This window comes from Sminthopsis crassicaudata, chromosome 1, assembly GCF_048593235.1.
Source record: "Sminthopsis crassicaudata isolate SCR6 chromosome 1, ASM4859323v1, whole genome shotgun sequence".
In the NCBI taxonomy this organism is placed as follows: Eukaryota; Metazoa; Chordata; class Mammalia; order Dasyuromorphia; family Dasyuridae; genus Sminthopsis; species Sminthopsis crassicaudata.
The window spans coordinates 754,023,814-754,046,179 of NC_133617.1; the positions used below are offsets into that span (position 1 = coordinate 754,023,814).

At 49.4% G+C, this 22,366-nt stretch overlaps 1 protein-coding gene across 1 annotated transcript in view; it reads right to left on the reverse strand.

The window, feature by feature from the left end:
* The window catches only part of CRHR2 (corticotropin releasing hormone receptor 2), an 80,804-nt gene extending 67,592 nt beyond the window's left edge, over nt 1-13,212 (reverse strand). Inside the window, exon 1 of the mRNA XM_074284560.1 lies at nt 13,105-13,212. The gene's annotated coding sequence lies outside the window, so the exon portion shown is untranslated. The remainder of the gene's footprint in view (nt 1-13,104) is intronic.
* Nucleotides 13,213-22,366: the final 9,154 nt, after the last annotated feature.

Sequence of the window (22,366 nt, forward strand, 5' to 3'; positions counted from 1 at the left end):
CAGATTGTGAGGGCTGGAGGAGCCTCTGACATGCCCGTGCAGGGATTCCTAGCCTAGGACCCAGGAACTTCTTTTAAAAAACAACAAAGAAGATGGCATTTTGTTCTGACCCCCCTCCCGGAGGGTGTTCCCTCCTGCTGCTGAGGAGAGCTCAGCCCCTCCCCCCCAGCCTCCTCTGGCAGGGTGACCTGTGCTCTGATGCAACTTATACATTAAAAACCATGAATCTGAGAAGGGGCCGGAAGCTCGGCCAGATCCCGGGAGATCCCTGACGTGTACAAGGGCCTGATAGGGAAGGAAGCCCCTCCGGGTCCCAATAAGCGAGGGGCAGCTCAGCCCCTCAGAGTCACCGCTTCCCGTGGAGCTGTCAGGAGGCGTCTCCGGCCTCAGTGGGCCCCTTGGTACTTCCCCCACTCAGGGCCAGGCAGAGAGGCTGACCCCTCCTTCACAGGACCCCCCCCTTTTCTTCTCCAGGCCGGAGTCCTTGAACCGTGCAATCCGGCAGCAGGGAGACGTGGGGAGTTTTCTGGGGAACAGATTTGTATTCCTTTCCCTGCAAGCTCCTTGTCTCTTCCTGGGCCGGATGGTGACTTGGTCGTTTCGGGGCCTGCCACCCTGCAGGGAGCGCCCGGGTCTCTTGTTAAATGAATGAGTGGGCCCTGTCCTGGAGCACCCCAACAAGAGCCAGCTGAACCTCCAGGCCCTTGGAAACAGCAGGGGTTGGTGCTGGGAGCCAGCGGGTTCCCCCCCTGCAGATCTCCAAGCCCCCTGGGCTTCTGGCTCTGAGTTGGCTTCCCCTGCCCCTTCTGTCGCCTGCACCTCCGTGCCCACCTCCCGCCCTGTCTGAAGCCCGCTCACACCCTGATTTTCGGACTCTGTGCTCTCGACTCCATTGCTCTGTGAGCTCCTGACACGCTGTAGGTGCCCAATAAATGTTCATTGACTCACCCAGAGCTCTCTGACCCCCCCAGAAGTGCTGTGGAAGGGGGCATGGCAGCATCTGTGCCAGGATTACCGATGATGAGAGTTCATCGCCCCCAGTGCCCACCTGGAAGAGAAAGAATTAATGGGCTCAGAGACTCTGCTGCTATTTAATGAACCGAGTCACCGTGGCAGGGGTGTGGGGGGGTAACCGGGGGTTGTTTCCTGCTAATGATTATTTATACACATGTGACTTCTCTCTGAGTCAGGATCAAACCTGATTAAGTCAAAAGCCAGAAAAATAAACCAGGAAACTCAAAGCCTCAGCTCTGGGCATCAAGGAGGGGCGGGGTGCTCTGCCCACACCTGGGATGGAGTGAGAAGGGAGCCACGAGCTCTTCTCTACACATGGGGAACCTGTGCTGCCTGCAGGGGGGGGGGATGTCTCACAGGCAGCTGGAGGTGTGAGACTTAAGTCAGAAGGGAGCGCAGGTCTGTCCTCCAGATCTGAGAATCATGGACGTGACAATGACGATGGAGCCCATGGAAGTGGCGATGGAGCCCATGGCAGCCAGCTCCCCAAGGGAGAGGGGGGGGGGCTGAGAAGAGGGCCCGAAATGGGTCCTGTGAAAGGCATGGACCAGGCCAGGGCGACCCTGCCGGAGAGAGGCTCAAATTCCCCTCGTACCTGTCTGAGGGAAGCTGGAGAAGGAGAGTCTCCGGGGGAACAGAAGAGTGCTCATCAAGCCCGTGGGTGAAGCTTGAGGGCCAGGATCAAGGAACAAAGGGTGTGACGAGGCAGATTGAGGCTTAATATGGACAGGGACAAAAACCTCTGGCCTGTGAGAGTTGGCTGGGGCCAGCTGGGAGGGGGCGCAGGCTTTCCCTCCAGGACATCTCCAGCAGAAGCTGGCCAGCCACTGACCAGGAGCCAGGCTCACAGGGGACAGCAGAGCGCCCGGGGCCCACCTGACCCACACTGCCTCCCTGTCCACCCTCCCTTCAAGCACTGAGGAGCCAACTGTTTCCATGAAGTCTTCTTAGATTCATTGAAGGAAGGGAGAAGGGCAGCTAGGTGGCGCAGTGGATAGAGCACCAGCCTTGAATTCAGGAGGACCTGAGTTCAAATCTGGTCTCGGAGACTTAACACTTCTTGGCTGTGTGACCCTGGGCAAGTCACTTAACCCCAATTACCTCAGCAAAAAAAGAAAACCTATAAACCTACATGGTTAATGCATTCCTTCTGGTTCCTTTGTTCCTCTGCTCTCCATGACCTCCATTCCATTCATTCATCTATCTACTAAGTATGCATCCATCTAGCCACCCCCCACCTATCCATTCCTCTCCATATTCCTTCCTCAAGACATCCTTCTATCTGCCTTGCACTCACCCATCTATCTATCCTTTCATCCTCTTGCCATATGTCCATCCCATTCCCTCATCCCTCCTTCTATAATCCATCTATCCTCCCATCCCTCCCTCCTTTCCTCCTCCCATGTATTCACACATTCACATATCCACACACCCACCCTTCCCCTGTTAGGTTCTTACTAAGTGCTAAGTCGGTACTTAACAATTCTCTGGTTCCACCCTTTAGGGGGAGTTTTACCCCTTTGAACTTCTGGGGAGGAGCTTACATGATTAAGAGGAGCAAGTTCATTGGTTGAAGTATTTTTTCCCAGAAGCCCCTGAGTTATTCCACACCCATTCTCTGGGAGGATAAAAGAAGCAACATTGAGCAAGGAAGAGAAGTCTCTACTCTAGGTCAGAGTTGGTGGCTCTCTACAGGAAGAAGAATCTGGCCAAGAGATTGAGTTGAGACAGCAGATCTCCTCCCAGAGAGCATTATCAGTTTCTGGAGACAACAGAACATTACATATTGGCGTCCACAACGTGGGCAAGGATTTTTGCTTATCTTGACAAGGACTTATTCTGAGCCCTTCAGAAGAGCTAGCCCGGACCTTAGCAATTTGGTGCCCAAACAGGGACCGACAAGATCCTGATTCCAGTGGAAAAGCCTCTCTGACCCAGAAGCGTGAGTAACAAGGAAACTTTGTTAAACTTTTGTTAAACTTTGTTTAACTTTGTTAAAGAGCTAAAGTAGAATTTCAGTGACATGGTGCAAATGCCTTCTGTTCAAGGAAAATGTTTAGAGAGCATTATCAAGGTTATGAAAAGCCAAGGATTGATTATAATTTTGGAGGAGATTACTGAACTTTTAAAAACTGTGCAGGTCATATGTCCTTGTTATTCTCTGGAAGAAGAATTGGATCTAGATGAATGGAAATTAGTAGGAAAGCAAATAGGTGAACACTACAATTCCAAACCAAACTTAATTTCCAAAGATACACTTCATACCAACAATTTAATCCAAATGGCTTTAAAAATTGTTATCCTAAAGGAAGAGAAGAAGGAGCAAAATGGGGAGACGAAACTGGGTGAAAAGGATGAATCAGATAACAATGAAGTTAAGTACAATTCTGAGCAACAGGAACATTTCCCATCTCCTCCCTCAATTAACCCCTTCAGGGGTGGAGCAAGAAGGAGGAGGGGAAGAGGCAGAAACACAGAGAATCACCTGTGAAGCAGCCTAAGCCTATGACAAGATTAGAAAAGGCATTGGTTAAAGCTAAGAGAGAAGGACAGGATATAAGTGATTTTATACACACATATCCTATGATTGAAGACATTGACTCTGTAGGTCAAAAAAGGAGAATATTTGCACCTTTAGATTTGAGTAAAATTAAAGATTTGAAAAAAGATTGTACCCTTTATGGGGCTACATTAGCTTATGTTTTAATATGTTACTAGATGGTTTGTCTTATGAAGTCCTAACCCCGAATGATTGGAAATCCATAGCAAGGACATGTTTAGAAATTGGAGAAAATCTGTTGTGGCTTGTGGAATTTCATGAATTATGTAAAATTCAAGTCAGATGCAATTTGGAAATAGGAGTTAACACATCATTCATTTTTGAGCACTTAGCTGGTGAAGGCCAGTATGGAGAGAATTTAGAACAGATTAATTACCCCATGACAGTGTATGAGCAAATTGCCAAGGCTGCAATAAAAGCTTGGGGTTCCCTCCCTGGACAGAAAGATCGGGGAGAGGCTTTCACTAAAATAGAGCAAGGTCCCAATGAACCTTCTGCAGATTTTGTGGGACGTCTGCAAACTGCTGTCAAAAGAACGATTGGAGAAAATGCAGCTACAGAAATAATGACCAGACATCTGGCTAAGGAAAATGCCAATGAGATTTGCAAAATAATTATATGGGGATTAGACAAAGATGCTCCTTTAGAGGAGATCATAAGAGGATGTGCTACAGTGGGAACAAATGCTTTTTACACCCGGACAATGATGAACGTGGAAAGACAGGGTCCCTCCTGGCAAGGGACTTCTAGAGAAACTTGATGATGTTTTCAATGTGGAAAAATTGGACATCTAAGAGCTCAGTGTAGTTATGGAGATAGAGTGAGAAGACAGGGTGGGAGAACAAGACCCAAAATTCCATGTCCAAAATGTCACAAGGGACTCCACTGGGCCTCCGAATATAGATTGACCCAAGGAAATGAGAGGCGGGGCCTAGCTTCAGCCCCCCAAGTAGGGCATGATGGCAGCCGAGGTTATATCTAGAGAATTTTAAGACATGATCAATCAGCCAAAAGGCAATCAGATGGAAGAAAGGGATTGAAATTAGGAAAAATAGAGTTGTGTGCTTTAGAGACTACTGTGATACTCCCTGGAGAAGTGAAATCTGTTCCTGTTCAGCCTATAGATCCTTTGCCTCCAGGCACAGTAGGCTTGACCATTTTACCTTCTGAGCATGCTTACAAAACAGTGTCCATCCATACACTGATGTGGGAAACTGGAGAACGTGTATCTAATATCCCAGTCACTAACACAGGCAGACAACGTGTGATTTATCAACCAGGAGAAGTAGTAGCATCAGGCTTATTGTTACGTACCCCTAATAAGCAACCTGGTGATAGTGGCCCAGCTTCTGACTCCAATGAACAAAATCCAGGAATATATTGGACAGCAGCTGTGACAGCTGACCAACCTATGCTTACTATTTATATAAATGGAATACCATTTGAAGGATTGGTAGACTCGGGTGCAGATCGTACAGTTATTAGAGGTGCCAATTGGCCCAGTCACTGGCCAAAGATTAAGGCAGACACCTACATGTCTGGGGTAGGAGGATCAATAGCAGCAGAAATTAGTGCTAGGCCTTTGAGATGGATATTTGAAGGCAAAACAGGAGTTTTTACTCCTTTTGTGGTTGAAAAAATCCCCATCAATCTGTGGGGAAGAGACATTTTATAGCAGATAGGATTACAAATAAGCACTTTGGATTTTTAGGCAGGGCTGCTGTTGAAGGCCTACCTGCACTTTCACCAATTCCTATTCAGTGGAAGACTGATTCACCAGTGTGGGTAGAACAGTGGCTCTTAAGAAGTGATAAAATTCAGGCCTTATTAGACATAGTGAACAAACAACTTGACCAAGAACACTTGCGGCCTTCTCTAAGTCCTTGGAATTCCCCAGTATTTGTGGTGAAAAAGAAATCTGGAAAATAGGGATGTTAACTGATCTAAGAAGAGTAAATGAACAGATGGAAACTATGGGAACTATTCAGCCTGGACTTCCATCTCCTACTCAGTTGCCAAGAGAATGGCCTCTTTGGGTTATAGACATTAAGGATTGTTTCTATTCTATCCCTCTAGATAAGGAGGATATGAAAAGATTTGCTTTTTTAGTGCCTAGTGTTAATTTGGCTGAGCCTTATAAAAGATATGAATGGACAGTTTTGCCACAGGGAATGAAAAGCAGCCCTACTATGTGTCAAATGTATGTTGCTGCTGCTCTTGCTCCAGTAAGAAAAGCATTTCCAAAAGTAATATTGTTACATTATATGGATGATATTTTGAGATGTGCACCTGAGGAACAAATGTTAGAAGCATGTCTACAAAAGACCATGGAAACACTAAAGTACTACAAACTGCATATAGCTTCAGAAAAAATTCAAAGACATGCTCCTTTTCAATATTTAGGATATGAAGTATATCCTAAGACACTCACAGTACAAAAGCTTTCTTTAAGAACAGAGAAGTTGAACACTTTAAATGATTTCCAAAAATTAATAGGAGATATCCAATGGATGCATCCAATGTTAGGCTTAACTACCAATCAACTGCAAACTCTATATGAGATTTTAAGGGGAGACAGTGCTTTAAATTCACTACGCCAGCTTACAAAAGAAGCACAAGAGGCTTTGAGAGAAGTTGAACTGGCTTTATCCAATGTGCTTGAAAGAGTCACTCAAAAACCCTTGGAAATATCAGTTTTTGCTACAAAAGAGGCACCCACAGCAGTCCTTCATCAAGGAGACAGTGTAATTGAGTGGGTGAACCTCCCAGCACAACCAGAACAAAGCCTTACTCCTTACCCAGTGCTTGTAGCTAGGATTTTATTAAAGGCTATTAAGAGAGTAATACAATTATCTGGCATAAGTCCTGAAAAAATATACACATTCTATACTAATGCACAAATTAATGTATGCTGTGAGACCATCCCAGAATGGCAAATTTTATTGGCCACAACTCCAAATTTTGCACATGGGTCTCCATTAAAGATAACCCAGCTACTACATAATTGGCAATGGATTTTTGAAAAAAAGGTTTCTAAGGTTCCTCTTAAAGGACCAACAATCTTTATAGATGCCTCCAAAGAAAATATTTGTGCTGTATACTCTCATGATTTAACCATAAAGAGAGTAATCAGGACTCCTTTTCAGTCCACTCAGCAGAATGAATTATTTGCTATCATGCTAACTCTTATTTATTATCCAGGAGACGTAAATATAATTACTGATTCAGCCTATTCAGTAGGTGTAGTACAAAGAATTGCCACAGCCCAAATAAAATTTGCAGCCTCTAATATTTATCAGCTCTTTAAGGAATTTCAAGAGCAGGTAAGAAAGCATCCAGGCAAGATTTATATCTTGCATGTCCACTCACAGAGTGGACTTTCAGGTCCTATTTTTGATGGAAATTCAAAGGCAGATAGCCTTCTAACCATGTTAGCCAGTAGTCCTTTATTTCAGGAAGCACAAGAATCTCATTCTAAATATCATCAGGCTGCTCGAGCTTTACGTTTACAATTTGGAATCACAAGAGAGGAAGCTAGGAGCATAGTAAAAAGCTGTACAGCTTGCCTTCCTTTCCACACTCCTACACTCCTCCAGAGAAGAATCCTTGTGGTTTGAGACCCAGTGAAATCTGGCAAATGGATGCAACCCACTATAAATCTTTTGGTCGTCTGTCTTTCATCCACGTGGTAGTAGATACCTTTTCAGGATTCACTTTTGCAGTGCCAACAGCAAAAGAGACAGCCCGAGTGGTCACTGAATTCCTTATCCAAGCATTTGCAATTATGGGTGTGCCACAAGAAATAAAAACAGATAATGGACCTGCTTATAGTTCTAAACATTTTGCGCACTTTTGTGCACAGCATAAGATTTTACACACCACTGGAATACCTTTTAATCCACAAGGTCAGGCAATAGTAGAGAGAAGAAACAGAGACATTAAGACACTCCTCCAAAAACAAAAGAAAGGGGAGCCACAGGTAGCCCTAGAGAACTTCTAAATTTAGTTCTCTATACCATTAATTTTCTAATTTTTGACAAAGATGCACTGGCTCCGGCTGACAGGTTTTATAACCCACCAGAAGGGCAGTATCCAGTGCAAGCAGCTCCACTGTCCTTAGATAATCTCCAGGTGATGTGGAGAGACCCAGAAAGTGGTGAATGGAAGGGACCAGATAGGTTAACTGCTTAGGGGAGAGGGTTTGCTTGTATTTCTTCAGAAGGAGAAGGAATCAGATGGGTGCCAACGAGTCGTATTCACCTTGCCCATCAGAGAGAGACAGAAAAAGAGAAAGACCTCAGAACAAAGGAGAAAATCTAAGAAACATCTGACACTGAAAGAGCATGGTTAATAAGAAGACTGTTAAAGAACTTTAAAACCAGCAGGAATCATTGGATTTCCTAACACAAGATGAGACTAATGGACAATGGACTTATGGACATTTATAAATTCTCAATTTATGATTATTTGATCATGTTATTTGTTACATATTTCTAGTATGTATTATGTTACTATGTTACTATGTGTTTATGTAATCTATGTAATTATGTGTAATGCCTCCTATATTGAGGGATTTATGTTTCAAGGTCATGACCACCCTATGTTCTAAATCAAAAGAAAGGGGGAGATGTTAGGTTCTTACTAAGTGCTAATGAGATAATGAGATATTAGGTTCTTACTAAGTGCTAAGTCGGTACTTAACAATTCTCTGGTTCCACCCTTTAAGGGCAGTTTTACCCCTTCAAACTTCTGGGGAGAAGCTTACATGTTTAAGAGGAGCAAGTTCATTAGTTGAAGTATTTTTTTCCCAGAAGCCCCTGAGTTATTCTACGCCCATTCTTTGGGAGGATAAAAGAAGGAACATTGAGCAAGGGAGAGAAGTCTCTACTCTAGATCAGAGTTGGCGGCTCTCTACAGGAAGAAGAATCTGGCTGAGAGATTGAGTTGAGACAGCAGATCTCCTCCCAGAGAGCATTATCAGTTTCTGGAAACAGCAGAACATTACATTCCCCCACCTGCCTCGGCCCCCATGTCATTCACTCATCCCTCCCTCCATCCGTCTACATGTCCAGAGTCCCTCCTCCCAGACATCCATCTGCCCACGCACCCCTCCATAGTGCATCCAGCCATTCACCCACTCGCCTGTCTCCCCCCTCCCTCCCTTCCCCTCGGTGTTTATTGGCTGAGTTACAGAGCTGAATCTGGAAGAGACTCTAGAGGAATCTTTCTGAGCTCAAAGGATTCTAGATGAGAACCAGAAGGGCTCTCAGGAATCATGGAGGCCAACCTTACAGATGGGGAAACTGAGGCTCAGAGAGGTCAGGGCTCTGCTTCGGTGGTTAGTGATCCCAGGGGGAGCCTCTGCAGCTGGGTCCTCATGGCACTGCTGGCTTGCTGCCCCTTGCTGGGCCCTGGAGGGGTGACCTCCAAGTCTCTTTCAGCTCCAGATCTGTCAGCCCGGCCAAATCGAGCATAGGGCCTCTTGGGCTCCTCCTTAGCAGCGAGCCTCTGCTCAGAAGTACACAGACACATTTCAAAGGAGAGAATCTGGGTGAGAAATCCTGGGGCTGTAAACAGAGCATGGGGCGTCATGCCATCCCCCTCCCCTGATGGGAGCTCTCCAGCAACTCAAGATGTTAAAAGGACAGAATCTCCAGGCATCTTGGGAGCACTCCTGGTGACACTTTATTCTCTACAAAGTGCTCCTGATCCCACTCCTGATCCCACTCCTGATCCCAGTTGAGCCGCAGGCTCAGCTCAGGGCGCCACACTTCTGGCAGGACATTTATCAGGAAGCTTCTAGAAGAAGCCAATGGTCTGGGAGAGGGCCTGGTATCAGGCCCTGGGAGAGGGAGAAGAGAAAATGGAGGCGTTCCTTTGACTGGGAGAAGGGAGCCTGGGCAGGGCCCTGAGAGCCGAGTTCAGGTATCTCTAGGGAGACAGACAAGGATTAATGGGGGGAATCGTCAAGGGCTCCACGTCAGGAAGAGCTCCCTGGCAGGAGAGGTGCCCCAAAGAGGCCCGGGTGGCGGGCTTCCCCTCCCCAGAGGTCCCTGAGCAGAGGCTGAATCTGCTGTTGTGGTTCTTACTTAATCAAGACATGCCAGACAGGGAGCCATGGAAACCCCTTAAAGTTCCTCCCCCCAACCCTGCCACGACACCCCCCCCACTGTGGCATGGGAAGCTCATGGTGGAGAAGCTGAGGTGTGGGGAGGCGAGATAAGCCCCCTCCCAGCTCCCCAACCCTGGACTCCAGCCCTTACCAGCATCTGGGGCGGGAGGGGTTCCCTCTGGAGTCTTTCCAATCAAGGATGTTTCCTCCTTCCATTTGGAGGCCATATTGCAGTGACTGACAGCTCAAAAGGCACCATGCCGCAGGTTTGTATTTCTGGCTCTATGACATGCTGGTGTGTGCCCTCCCTCATGCACACACACACACACACACACACACACACACACACACACACACGTGTGCACATGCACATGCTGCTTAGGTGATAGGGAAGGATGGGGAGAGTTGGGAAATGGCAGCAGAGCAAGGCTCCAGACCTTCCCTGTTCCCCTTAGCCTGGCTTCTGCACAAGAGTCAGTTTAGCAGAGTAAGAGAGCACAAATCTGGGGCAAAATCCCCTCTGTGCTTCTTACTTGCTCCACCGAGTGAATGTGTGCCTTTACTTCTGACCCTCATCTGTACAATGGGAACAATGATGGCTCAGCTACCCATAGTACTGGACCCCTTCACACATCTTAAGACACCCCTGTTTTCGGAGTGCAGTCCAGCCAAAGGTCTCCAAAGAGGAGAGGGGAATGACTCTTGTAGGAGCCCTCGTGACGGGCCCTCTCAATAAGGGAACGGCTTCCTAGAGGTGGCAGCTACCTGAGACCATCCAGCCAAGCTCCTCTTGAGCGAACAGCTTCTGGGAAGAGAGGGGTTTGGAGTAGAGGCTGAGGACTCCCCCTCCCTGGACTCCATCACTCTGGAATTGCACTGCAGCATTTCAAGCCCTTCCTAGGGAGCCTCAGCCAACCCTTCTGGGCTTAATTCTCCATTGGGGTTCTAGGCAACCTGGCCTCCTGCTGGTCTCTTCATTCCCCACGGCTCCTCTCCCCTCCTTTCCTTGCAGAGGCTGCCCCTTCTCACCCCGGGCTCTTTAAATCCTCATTCTCGCGGAGTCGTTGCAGTCATTCTGACTCTGCAGGACCCTATTAGGGATTTTCTTGGTAAAGATACTAGAGTGGCTTGTCATCTCCTTCTCCAGCTCATTTTTCAGGGGAAGAAACTGAGGCACACAGGGTGAAGTGACTCACTTGAGGCTGCGGCCATGTCCTTCAGACTCCAACGCTGGCATATCATCCACTGTACCACCTCACTGCCCCTTAAAATCCATGTTGCCAGCTCTTATGGGAAACTTTCCATCATAGAATGAGAAGGCCGGAATCTCTGAGTTGGAAGGAATATTCGGAACCACCTCATTCAATCTGTACCTAACTCAGGACCCTCGCTCCGACACACCGGGTGGGGAGCTGGCGAGGACCCTCGCTCCAACATGCCAGCAAGGAGTCCCCCAGATTTGGCCTGAAATTTGCCGGAGGCACGTCAAGATTTGCTGTCAAACAGCAGAAGGCAAGAATCCTTTGGAGCAAAGGACCGAGGTGGAAGAAAAGGTCTCCCAAAGGCTCCAAAAGGGAGTTTTGTTCTGCTTTCCCCCACCTTTTCATTTGAATCACGGGACCACAACTTTGGAACCGAAAGCCATATCATGGCCATCTTGTCCATCCCCTCTTTTCAGGGTTGAGGAAACAGACTCAGTGAATGAAGTGACTTGTATTCCCCAGGCACACAAGCATTGACTTGAGTGGGAGAGGCTGGATTTGAATCCATTTCCTCAGAATTTAGATCCTTCTGGGAGACCAGCAAGTAGGTAAGCAAGCAAGCCAGTGAACCTCAGGGTTGAGGAAATCTGACAAGGCCGGGACGCAAGCAATCCCCTGAAAGGATTCTGGAGAGGGCTAAGTTTAAGGGATTAAAGGGCTAAGAGGATTTTCTGATGCAGAGTCAGACAGAGGCACAGGATGACCGCCAGGTCCCCAGAGCAAGAAGACAAAAAGACAAGGATACCGCCAGATCCTATCCCTCCACTGACAAGGAGCCCAGCACTTCCCCAGACAGCCCGTTCTGCTTCCTGACTGCTTGGCTCCTTGGAAAGTCACTCCTGGTGTTCAGCTTATACTTGCCTCTCTGAGCCTCTCCCCGCACCCCCCCCCCCAATTGTGCCTGGTTCTGCCCTCGGAGCAGAGAGACAATAGCATTCTTTCCCTTCTTCCACACACAATTTTTCAAACATTTGAAGCCAACTACTAGGCCCTTCCCCCCAGCTCCCTTACATATACCGTTTCTTCAGGCAGTTTTGGTAGGGCATGAACTCAAAGCTCTTCACCAGCCGCGTTACCCTGGTCTGGTCTCTCTCCATCAATGTACTTCCTAGACTGTGGCCCCCAAACTGAGTAAAATCCTATCGTGCAATCTGACAAGGGCAAAGTTCAGCAGCGTGATCCCTGACCTGTTCCTCAGGTTTGACCTCTTTCCCTTTTTGAATAGTTTTTTCCCCTGAGGTAATTGGGGTTAAGTGACTTGCCCAGGGTCACACAGCTAGGACATGTCTGAGATCAGATTTGAACTCAGGGCCTCCTGACTCCAGGGCTGGTGCTCTATCCAATGGGCCAATTAGCTGCCCCCTTTTTAATAGTTTTTAATTTTTTTCCAAACCCACACAAAGATAGTTTTCAACATTTGTCCTTGCAAAACCTTATGGTCCAGTTTTTTCTCCTTCCCCTCCCCCAGACAGCAAGTAATCCAATATAGGTTAAACAGGGGCAATTCTTCCAAACATATTTCCATATTCGTCATACTCGTCACGCCGCACAAGAAAAATTGCATTTAAAGGTGAAAGAAAAAAATGGGGAAAAACCCAAGCAAACAGCAACAGGGAAAAGAGTGCTTCCGCTCGGGCTCAGTTCCCACAGTCCCCTCTCCAGAAGCAGATGGCTCTCTCCATCACAAGAGCACTGGACCTGGCCTCAATCACCTCAAAGTTCAAAGAGCGGGAGAAAGGGGGAGGCCAAGGGCTAGGGGGGTGGGAGGGGACGAAAGGCGGCTCCCGGCTTCCGGAGGCCAGGACTCTCCCGCAGGAGAGACGAGCTTCGGGGGCGTCTGAGCCCGCGAGGGAAGGCTGCCCGCTCCCTCCCTTCTCCCTGCGCCCTGAGGTCGCCCTCCCATCCCCGCCCCGGCCGGCCCCGCCCCCTCCTCAGGCCCCCTCCCTCTGAAGTCCGCCGTCCCCCCGACTCCGGGCCTCCGGGCTCTGAGTCCCGCAGCCCGCGCCGGTCCCTTTCCCTCAGACGCTCGCTCTCCGAGACCCCCGCTCCGGGGGACCGCACCTTCCCCCTCCCGCCCCCGCCCCCGCCGCGCTGCCCTGAACCCCGAGAATCCCGGGCCGGCTCCCTGCGCCCGAGCTCTCCCCCCGGGCACTTACTTGGGGCAGCAGCAGGGGCAGCGCCAGGGGCTTCAGGATCAGGAGCCACAGGGCGGAACGGACACTCGGCCTGGGGGACTCCAGTGTCCCGGCCGCAGCCATGGCTCCCGCCCCGCCCCCAGTCCCCTGCGCGGATACCGAACCCATGGGGGGGTGGGCGTGTCCAGGGGATCCCCCCCCCCAAGCCGCGGGCTGGCAGAAACCGGGCCCCGGCCCCCACGCCCCTTCTGCCCCGTCCCGGAGCCAGTTATTTATAGCCCGAGCCTGGCCGGCTTTGGCCCTGGCCCGGGGCCTGGTCATGCAGCCCCAGCCCGCCCTCCTGCCGCCAGGGACCCTGCCTGGGTCACCCTCCGGCCGCTTCTGCTCCCCCTCCGGCCCGTGGGAAGCGCCGAACCCGACGCACCGGGCCTGGGGCCGAGGCTTCCCTGAATCCTGCCTTGAAGGGCCCCGCACTTGGGCTGGGGGGGGGGGCGGGCAGGGGAGTCACTGTTTTCGGGGAGTGGAGAGGGACAGCATCCAGACATGACCAGCGGCCATGAGGGAGGCAACAGTAAGCCACCAAGAACTTCAGGCCGGGTCAGGCAGTGGAGCAGTCCGAAGGGAAGCCCAAGGAGAGAGCTCAGGGAAGCTTTCCAGGAGGAGGGAGCTTCTCAGCCCGGACACAGGAACAGGGGGGCGTTTGTACTGAGAGAGGGAGGGGGGCAATGTGGAAGCAAAGGCAAGGAGGTGGGAAATCCAGGTCTTTGTCAAGCAGCAGGGTGGGGTAGTCTCTGGCTGCTGAGAAAAGGTTGAACAGAAAAGAGATGCTGCTTTCTGGAGGCCCTGAATGCCTGGCTAACCTCTGTGGGCCCTTGGAGAGCCACGAAGGCTCTGGAGCAGAAATGGCCATCACAGCCCATCTAAAGGGCCAGCCATAGGTGGTGGACTGGAGGAAGCTGGGGGGAAGCCCGGAGGCCCAAGGGAGGCTGGGAGGTTGAGTGGTAAGGTTCTGAAGGGCGAGGCCCAGTAGGGATAACCAGATGGGAACTGATTTATGGCCAGGTCTGGGGACCATCCCGAGGTCAGACATGCAGGTTTGAGCCCCCCAGGACTGGCGGTGCCTTGAGGCTGTGGCCCTGAGACAGACGGAGGAGAGAAGGGTCAAGAAGAAGAGGAGGAGGGGAGAAGGAGAAGGGAGGAGGGTAAAGGAGGAGGGAGGAGGGGAAGGGAGGAAGGAAAAGGGGAAGGGAGGAGGGAGGAGGGGAGGATAGAAGACAGAAGGGGGAAAAGAAAAGGCAGGGGAGAGGAGGAAAGAGTAAAATACTAGGAAGGAGGTGGACAGGAGGGGGGAAAGAAAAGGGAAAAGAAGCAGGGGAGGGAGTTCTAGGGGCAGGGGAGAAGAGGGGTGCGCAAGGGGAATATCTGGGAGGAAGGGAATCTCATTTGGTCCTCGGTGATTTTGAGGCATTGCTCTGAGAGGTGAAAATGGGGTGGAGGAAGAGGAGACAGACCCAGACAGAGAAATCTTAGGAGACTTCTGTGTGGAGGAGAGAATGAGAGGGATGGAAGGGGAGAGAGGGGGGAGGGAGAGAGAAAGGAGAGGAGAGGAGGGAGGGAGAGACAGAGACAGAGACAGACAGAAAAGGGAAGGAAAGAAGTGTTGGGGGGGACGCTCCACAGCACTACCTGGCTTAATGTTTGAGAGGGCTGGGGCCCAGCAGGCTGTTGTTAGGTCTCAACGTGGAAAACATTTGAGGAATGTAATTAACTGGACTTGGGTCTGTGCCCCGAGAGGCGCCCACGGCTTCATCCTGGGCACCTTGGGACGGAAGACCAACAGAGAGCAGCCTCGGGAGACGTCTGGGAGAGAGATGTCCCTCAGAGGGAGACTTTTCCACATCTGGAATCCCTCTGCCCCTTTCTCTTCCTTCCTGGCCTGAACAAGTCCTAGCCAAGCTCTAACCGGTCCCCCCAGGAGAGAGAACGAGGGAGTCGAGAAGGCGGGCACATACACCATTCCTCCAGGCGGGTCATCCAGCCTTGGGAGGAGAGCTCACAATCTCCCTTCCGAGGCTGCTTGGCTTGAAGGAGATTCCTGAGCCCAAGCCTCCATCCGGCTCTGCAGCTTCTCCTGTGGCTCCTGGTTCTGCGCCCTGGGGCCAAGCGAGGCTGATCTCTCTCCCACAGGACAGTCCTGCGGTGCTGGATGCCAGCCACACATTGGCTCGGAAACTTTCCATCCCTTCCACCATGTGCTCCTCATAGGCCATGATCTCAAGGCCCTTCACCTACCCAGTTGCCTCCCTTGAAGGCTGTCCCTAAATGGGACAGCCACAACTACAACACTCTCCAGGTATGATCTGATTACACTGCCCCTCTCATTATCCTGGAGAACACTCCTTTCTTAACAAAGACTGAAGTCACCTAACCCGGCTGCCACCACACACCTTTGTCTCCTGTTGGGCTTGCAGGCTACTGAAGCCCCCAGATCTTTTTCAGATAAGCTGCATCCGGCTCTGCCTGTACTTGCGAGATCGATTCTTTGAACCCGAGTATGAGATTTTAAGTGTATCCCTATGAAGTTGCTTCTAATTGGATTCAGCCCAGTGGTCTAGCCTGGATTAATTTGACTTGGGGTGGGCTGCTGACTGGCCCCCGGCGGGCTAGCTATCCCTCTCGGCTTTGTTTCATGAAAAGCTGCCAAGAATGCTCTGCGGGTCTTTATCTTAGTCACTGGTAGAGACAGTGAGCGGTGTGAGACAAACACAGGTCCTTCGGGACTCTGGAGAACCCCTTCCAAGTTGACATAGAACATTTAGGATTAATTTTTGGATTTAACCATTCAATCAGTTCTGAACCTACATGGTTCTATTTTAGCACAGTTTAAAACTTGGAAAGCTTCTTGATAGCTATAGTATGTCCACATATGTAATGGGCGCTATATGTATGTATGTATGTAGATAGATAAATAGATGGATGGATGGATGGATGGATAGATAGATAATGGATGTGAGTATATGTATCTCTGTGTGGAACAATATCCATCACCCAGCTCCACCTAGGATTTTTAAAATTAAATTGTATTTTATCATTTTATTTATTTTATTTTATTTTTATCAATTTTATCAATTAACAAAAGTTCCTTTTTCTCTCTTCCATCCATCTGCACTGAAAAAGGAAAAACAACCTTTGTAACAAATAGGTGTAACCAAGCAGAACAAATATATGCCTGAATCTGCACCTCAAGTGTGTCCCTTTCTGTCAGAAAGGAAGTAGCAGGCTTGCTTACTGATCCTCTGGAGTCATGACTGCTTATTGTGTTGATTAGATTTCTCCAGTCTTTTCAAACTGATCCTTTTTTCAATGTTACTGTACAAATTATTCTCTTGCTCTGTCCCTTCACTCTGCATCAATTCCCACAGGTTTCTCTGAAACCATCCCTTTCAATATTTCTTACAGCACAATAGTATTCTATCACACTCATATGTCATAATTGATGGCCCTCCTTTGGTTTCCAGTTCTTTGCCACTACAAAAAAAAAAAGATACTAAGAATGTTTGTTTGTATAAGAGTATGTAAATTCTGCTACAGCTAGATCAAGAGCCATGGATCATTTAGCGAATGATTCCCAAATGCTTTTCAATATGGTTGGATTGATTCAAGTTCCCCTAAGAGTGTATCATTGTGCCTGTTTTCCCACCTCCAACTTTTGCCTTTTTCTTTTCTTTTTTGTTAACTTTTGCAAATCCAATGTGTATGAGATCAGAACTCAGAATTGTTTTAATTTAATATACCTAATTACTGGCTCTAAGGAGTATATTTTCCTATAGCTATTGATATCTTGAGTTTCTTAGCTTTTCTTATCATTTGAACATTTGTCATTGAGGAATAACTCCTGTCCTTACAAATTTGAATTCGTTCCTTTCATTTCTTAGAAATGAGAAATTTATCAGAGATACTTGGTATTTAGATTTGCTATAGTTACTTAATTTTAATGCATTAGTTTTGTTTGTATAAAATCTTTTAAATTTTATATAATCAAAATTGTCTAATTTATTGTCTTGTGATCTTTCTTACCTCTTGTTTGATCCTGATTTCTTCCCTACCCATAAATCTGCAGTGTAATTTCTTCCTCACTCCTCTCCTTGGTTTATGATTGCTATTTTTTATTCTTTATGTAAGTTTATCTTGGTATATGTCTGAGATTTTGGTCCAAACCTAGTTTCTGCCAAATTTCTTTCCACTTAGCTTCCTTGCCTTTTTCCCTGTTTTTAAAAATTAATGCAAAGCTCAAAGATCTTAAGTTAAAGGTGCATCATCACTGCCTCTTATGAGGCTTCTTTTGCAGATCTTTCACCAAAGCATACTTGTGGGTACAGGACCCCTATATCAGAACTGAACAGAAAGTACAAGGACTTTGGCTAAGCCTTTGGTTAAGCTAAGTGATGCAATGGATATAGTACTTGGCTTGGAGTTGGGAAGACTCATTCATTCAAATCTGGCTTTAGACATTTCTTAACTGTGTGACCCTGGGCAAGTCACTTAATCTTTGCCTCAGTTTTCTCATCTATAAAATGAGTTGGAAAAGGAAATAGCAAACCATTCTGGTATCTTTGCCAACAATGCCCAAAATAGGGTCATAAAGAGTTGGATGTGACTGAAATAGCTGAATGACAACTGCATCAATAACGAAGACTTTCTAAAATTAAGATAGATTTAAAGGTTAGAGTCCTTTCTTTAGTAAACAAGAAGAGGAAGTTCAAGGACATCATAAGTATCCAGGACACGAAAGTGATGCTCTGCTGCTCTGAACAGATTTCAGTTGGAGCTTTGTGCTTAATTTTAGAAAATGGATTTTAGGGAAAACATTGACAATGTGAGAGAGCCCAGAGGAAAGCAAGCAGCGAGCTAGTTAGAGAAAAGCAGCTTTAGCAGAAGATGGCTCTTAAAGCACTGGATGAGCTGCTTTGTTCAAGGGGAATTCATCTTGTTCTGTTTGGTCCCAGAAGGCAGGGCCAGGAGCAGCAGATCGTGGTTGTAGAGAAGCTGATTTATATTACCTGTATGAAAAATGTTCTTAGGAATTAGAGCCCCCTCAAAGTGACTTGGGCTGCTTTAATAGGGAGGGAGCTCTCCATCATTAGAGGCCATTAAGCAGAGCTTAGATGATCCCCTATTGAGGAGGCGTTCTAGAGCAGATCCTTGTTCAAGTGTGAGTTGGAATGACCTCTGGAGACCCTCCAAGTTTGGATAGTCTATGGCTCTAGGAATATCTCCCCCTTCCCCAGCTTTCCTGTTCAAATCCACCTGTCCTTTAGGCACAATTTAAGTCTAGCTTCCTTCCAACCTTCCATCACTCACTTCTCTAGGGCCAAAGTGTCTGTAGTGAGCTAATTCTTGTATTTGACAAATCAGGAAACTGAGGCTCAGGCGGGGCATAGATGTGACTTATCTAAGGTTCCACAGGAGGTAGCAGAGTTGAGCCCATAAAATGTCTTCTGGCAATGCTGTTGACGCTTCACTTGGACACTTCTGCCATTTCTTTCCTTCACTTCCCCTCCTCAAGACTGCTTTGTTCATATGCAAACCATCAGGGTTATCACAGAAAAGCATTTCAAGAGATCTGGGTAAGGGTCCTCTTCTTAGGCTGAGGAATGCTGGCCCCTGCCTCTACAGGGGAAATTGCTCCCACAGCACCTCCTCCGACAGTCTGCCTGCCCAAGGGGTGATCTGTGAGCTCTCCCAGAAGCTTTCCAGCCCCATGCAGATGCAGAGCTCATAGAATGCATGTGATCTCCTTGGCCAATTGGGCCGAATCAGTCAGTCAGGCAACAGGCATTAGGAAGCCCTTGCTGTGTGCCCGGTATGCCCTGGTGCCCTTTTAGTTCCTGGACTCATCAGGTTTCACTTGGCAGGGGCATCCAGGACTCCTTCCAGTCAGCGGGCCCCAGCCTTCCTGGAGCTGAGCAGCTGTCCAGCACACGTGGGCAGCCTGGGATAGAGAAGGAAGGAAGTGCAGAGCAAATGGAGCCTGATTGAGGAATCTATTTTCATAGCTTCAGCTCATGGATCAATGGGGGATCACAGCTTCTCCCGGGTCAACTTTACTAGTGACCCTCATTCAAGCATTCACTCATTCTCTCATTCATTCATTCACTCCCTCCCTCATTCAAGCATTCACTCATTCTCTCATTCATTCATTCATTCACTCCTTCATTCAAGCATTTACTCATTCTCTCATTCATTCATTCTACAGGATTCTACAGTCTGGATCTGAGAGACCATGTCCACAGGGAGTGCACATAGCTCACCCAAGATCACAGAGCTGAGCAGTGTCTCCAGCTTCCTGGTCACTGGCTCTTCCACAGCAGCTCTCTGCCATCTCCCAGACCCGGAGTTTTTGCCTTTTCTTTGCCCTTCAGCACCTAGGAGAGCTCCTGGCCTAAGGCTGGTCTTCAGGACTTGGGTCATGGTTGGAATAATAGGAGGGAGCCTCATAGGCAGGCGAGGGTAAGGGGGAGACGCAGAGCCTGCCTCAGCTCCTGGACATCACTGGACATCGAATGGGTATGTGAGTGCCCATCCTGCCCGGGGGACCATCAGTGGCACCTCCTCATCTCCAGTAGAACGCTTTCCAAGGCAGGACGACAGAAGGCAGCTGGGGCCCTTTTATTTCAGGCACCTTTAATGAGCCCAAACCCTCCCTTGGAGCCTTCCTCCCACCGCTCCTGGTGCCCCTAAGAACAAGGCCGAGCCCTCTTTGGCATCCAGAGCTGAAAACAGTGATAAAAGGTGTATCCCTGAAATCCTTCTTTTCCTCCCAGTCCAAGACATGATGGGATGGCAGCTGACACCATTGCGGTTTTAAGGCTCGTGACATCCATCCTGGCACTCCCAGGTCAGGGAAGCTTTTTTTTTTCTGGCAGGGCAAGCCTCATTTCACAGATGAGGAAGCAAACTCCAGGTGCTCCAGGACTTGCCAGGGTGGCAGGACAGAGCCCCTGAGCATCACCTGAGGATGGGCCTGGGCCTGGAGAGGCCTTGAAGGTGAAAGTGGGCAGCTAGAGGGAAAGGGAGGCTGCCCCCAGAGTAACTTGTCTCAGTTCCTTCTCTGCTCAAGAGTCCTGAAAGGTTTTCACCTCTGGGATAAAATACTAAGATCTTCACTGGACATTTAAGGGCCCTTTCCAATCTGCCCCCCAAGCTGAATTTTTCATATTCCTCTTCATTGCATCTTGTCTCCCAGCTATGCTGGCTCCCTAAACCCAGCACTCGGATCCCACCTCCAGATCTTTGCCCAGGCCGTGGTCCATGCCTGGAGTGCCATCCTTCCACATCCCTTTCAGCTCGTGTGCCATCTCTTACAGGAAGCCTTTCCTGACTTCCTTGGTACTCTCTCCTGCTTCAAATGATGAGGTAGACATATATTTATTGACACTTTGTTCCCCCCTCAGTGGAATGGCAGTCCAAAGGGCAGCAGCATGACTAGTGGCACTGGATGTGGGATTGTCCCTGCTGCCTGTGAGCAACGGTCCCTGGGACCCAATCCTGGGCACTGGGAAGGGGGGCAACAAGTGGGGATGCCAAGGCCCTGCCTTGGGGGAGACCCTCCTGGAGGTCTGGAAAGCTGCCTTTGAGTTCCTGGGCCCCACCTTAAGAATCCCTGAGTTAGGAAGGTTCGTTTCACCCAGGCCAGTCACAGAGTAAGGCAGGGTGGAGGATGTTCCCCTTGGCGGGTGCCTTCATCTGACCAGTTCTCCTGGCCCAAGTCAAACCCAGAGTCTCACTGCGCACATCCAAGTCAGCCCCACTGATGTCGGAGCTCTTGTTTGTGCAGCCAGTGACCTCAGTCATGGCTTCTTTGGGTTGGGGGTGGCAGCGACTGAGGAGCTCCCAATGTGGAAGTCCCCTCCTCCAATGCAGAGGTGGAAACCCACAGGATTTTCATTGGCGTCCACCCCCGACTAATTTCCAAGCTGGCTGTGACAAGGCCGGCCAGCCGATCAGGCAGCACGACAGCCTGGCAAAGTTGGATTCTAGAGCAGGACTGACCCCCATTCCATAAAGTACATCCTCCTAGGAGGTGGAGATGGGGGCTGGGCTGCACAGCTGGGCCCAAAGGGCACCACGTGTGAGACCTGGAGAAGAAACGACTGAGAGGGGATGGGGCGGGGAGGGAGGAGCTAGAAGGACCACGGCCGAGAGATCGGGGCCAAATCTGGCTGCTGTGGGAGCTGGTGAGACCAGGCAGCCTCCGGCCAGAGGGGAGACTTGGGCACACACAGGCTGGGCTCCCAGAGCCCCAGCACTTGGGGGGCTCCTCCTCTCAGCCTCTCCCCTCATGCTTTTTGTCACATCCTAGTAAGATAGCGAGGCAGAGAGGAAGGCAGGCTGGGTTTAGAGTCAGAGGCCCCAGATTTATTGAGGCTACTATGTGCTAGGCGCTCCCCCCACACCCAGTTCTGGCCTGCCAGACCTCACCTTGCTACTCTCAGTCTCAGTTTCCTTTTCTGTCATTTGAGCGGGGTAGACGAGCGCTTCAAAGACCTTGCTGAGATCTAAATTTAAAGTGCTTCTCGATTACTTTGGCAGTCTCTTTCTAATTCTGTCTCCTTTCACCTCCCCCCCCCAGCCCTCGCTCTTCCTGTCCCCCGGCAACGGCCGGCCAGCTCTCCTTGGCTGGGCTCCCTTCCTCTCATTGATTAATCCCGTTCGGAGATGAGCTTCTGAATGTCAAGGACAGCCAGAGTCCTGGGCCAGGTTTGCTTCTCCAAGCCCGGGTCCCGGCTGTTTTTGGCACCTTGGCAACTCCCAGCTCATGTCCCCAGTTTGAACGGCTCTGGCCTTGGGGGGCCAGTATATCCTTGGGAGCTGGGCTGTATCCTTGAGAGTAGAGGGCAGAGGTCTCTGTTACACTGAGGACCATCAAGGAGGCCTAAAATAGCAAAGAACAAGGGGACTCGGGAAAGGAAAAACAGCCTTCAAGGAGAGGCTAGAGATGCCCCTGAGCTCTGTGGCCTCGAGGGGCCCAATTCGGCTCAGGCCCACGTTGGCTCTGGGAGCCACGGAAGCTTGGCCCCCTGGGAGGGGACTGGGCTCAGCTTGGGGAGGACCAGGGAGGCAGCCAGGGTCAAAGACCACACAGTCCAACATTCCACCCCAGGTGGGCAAAGTAAGAGCCTGATCAGAGAACAGAATCTAAGAACATATCAGGGGCGGCCCCTCGAGCTTTTAATGGGAGACTCCAGAGCCTGGGTGCACGTGATGAGGAGAGGCAGGTCCC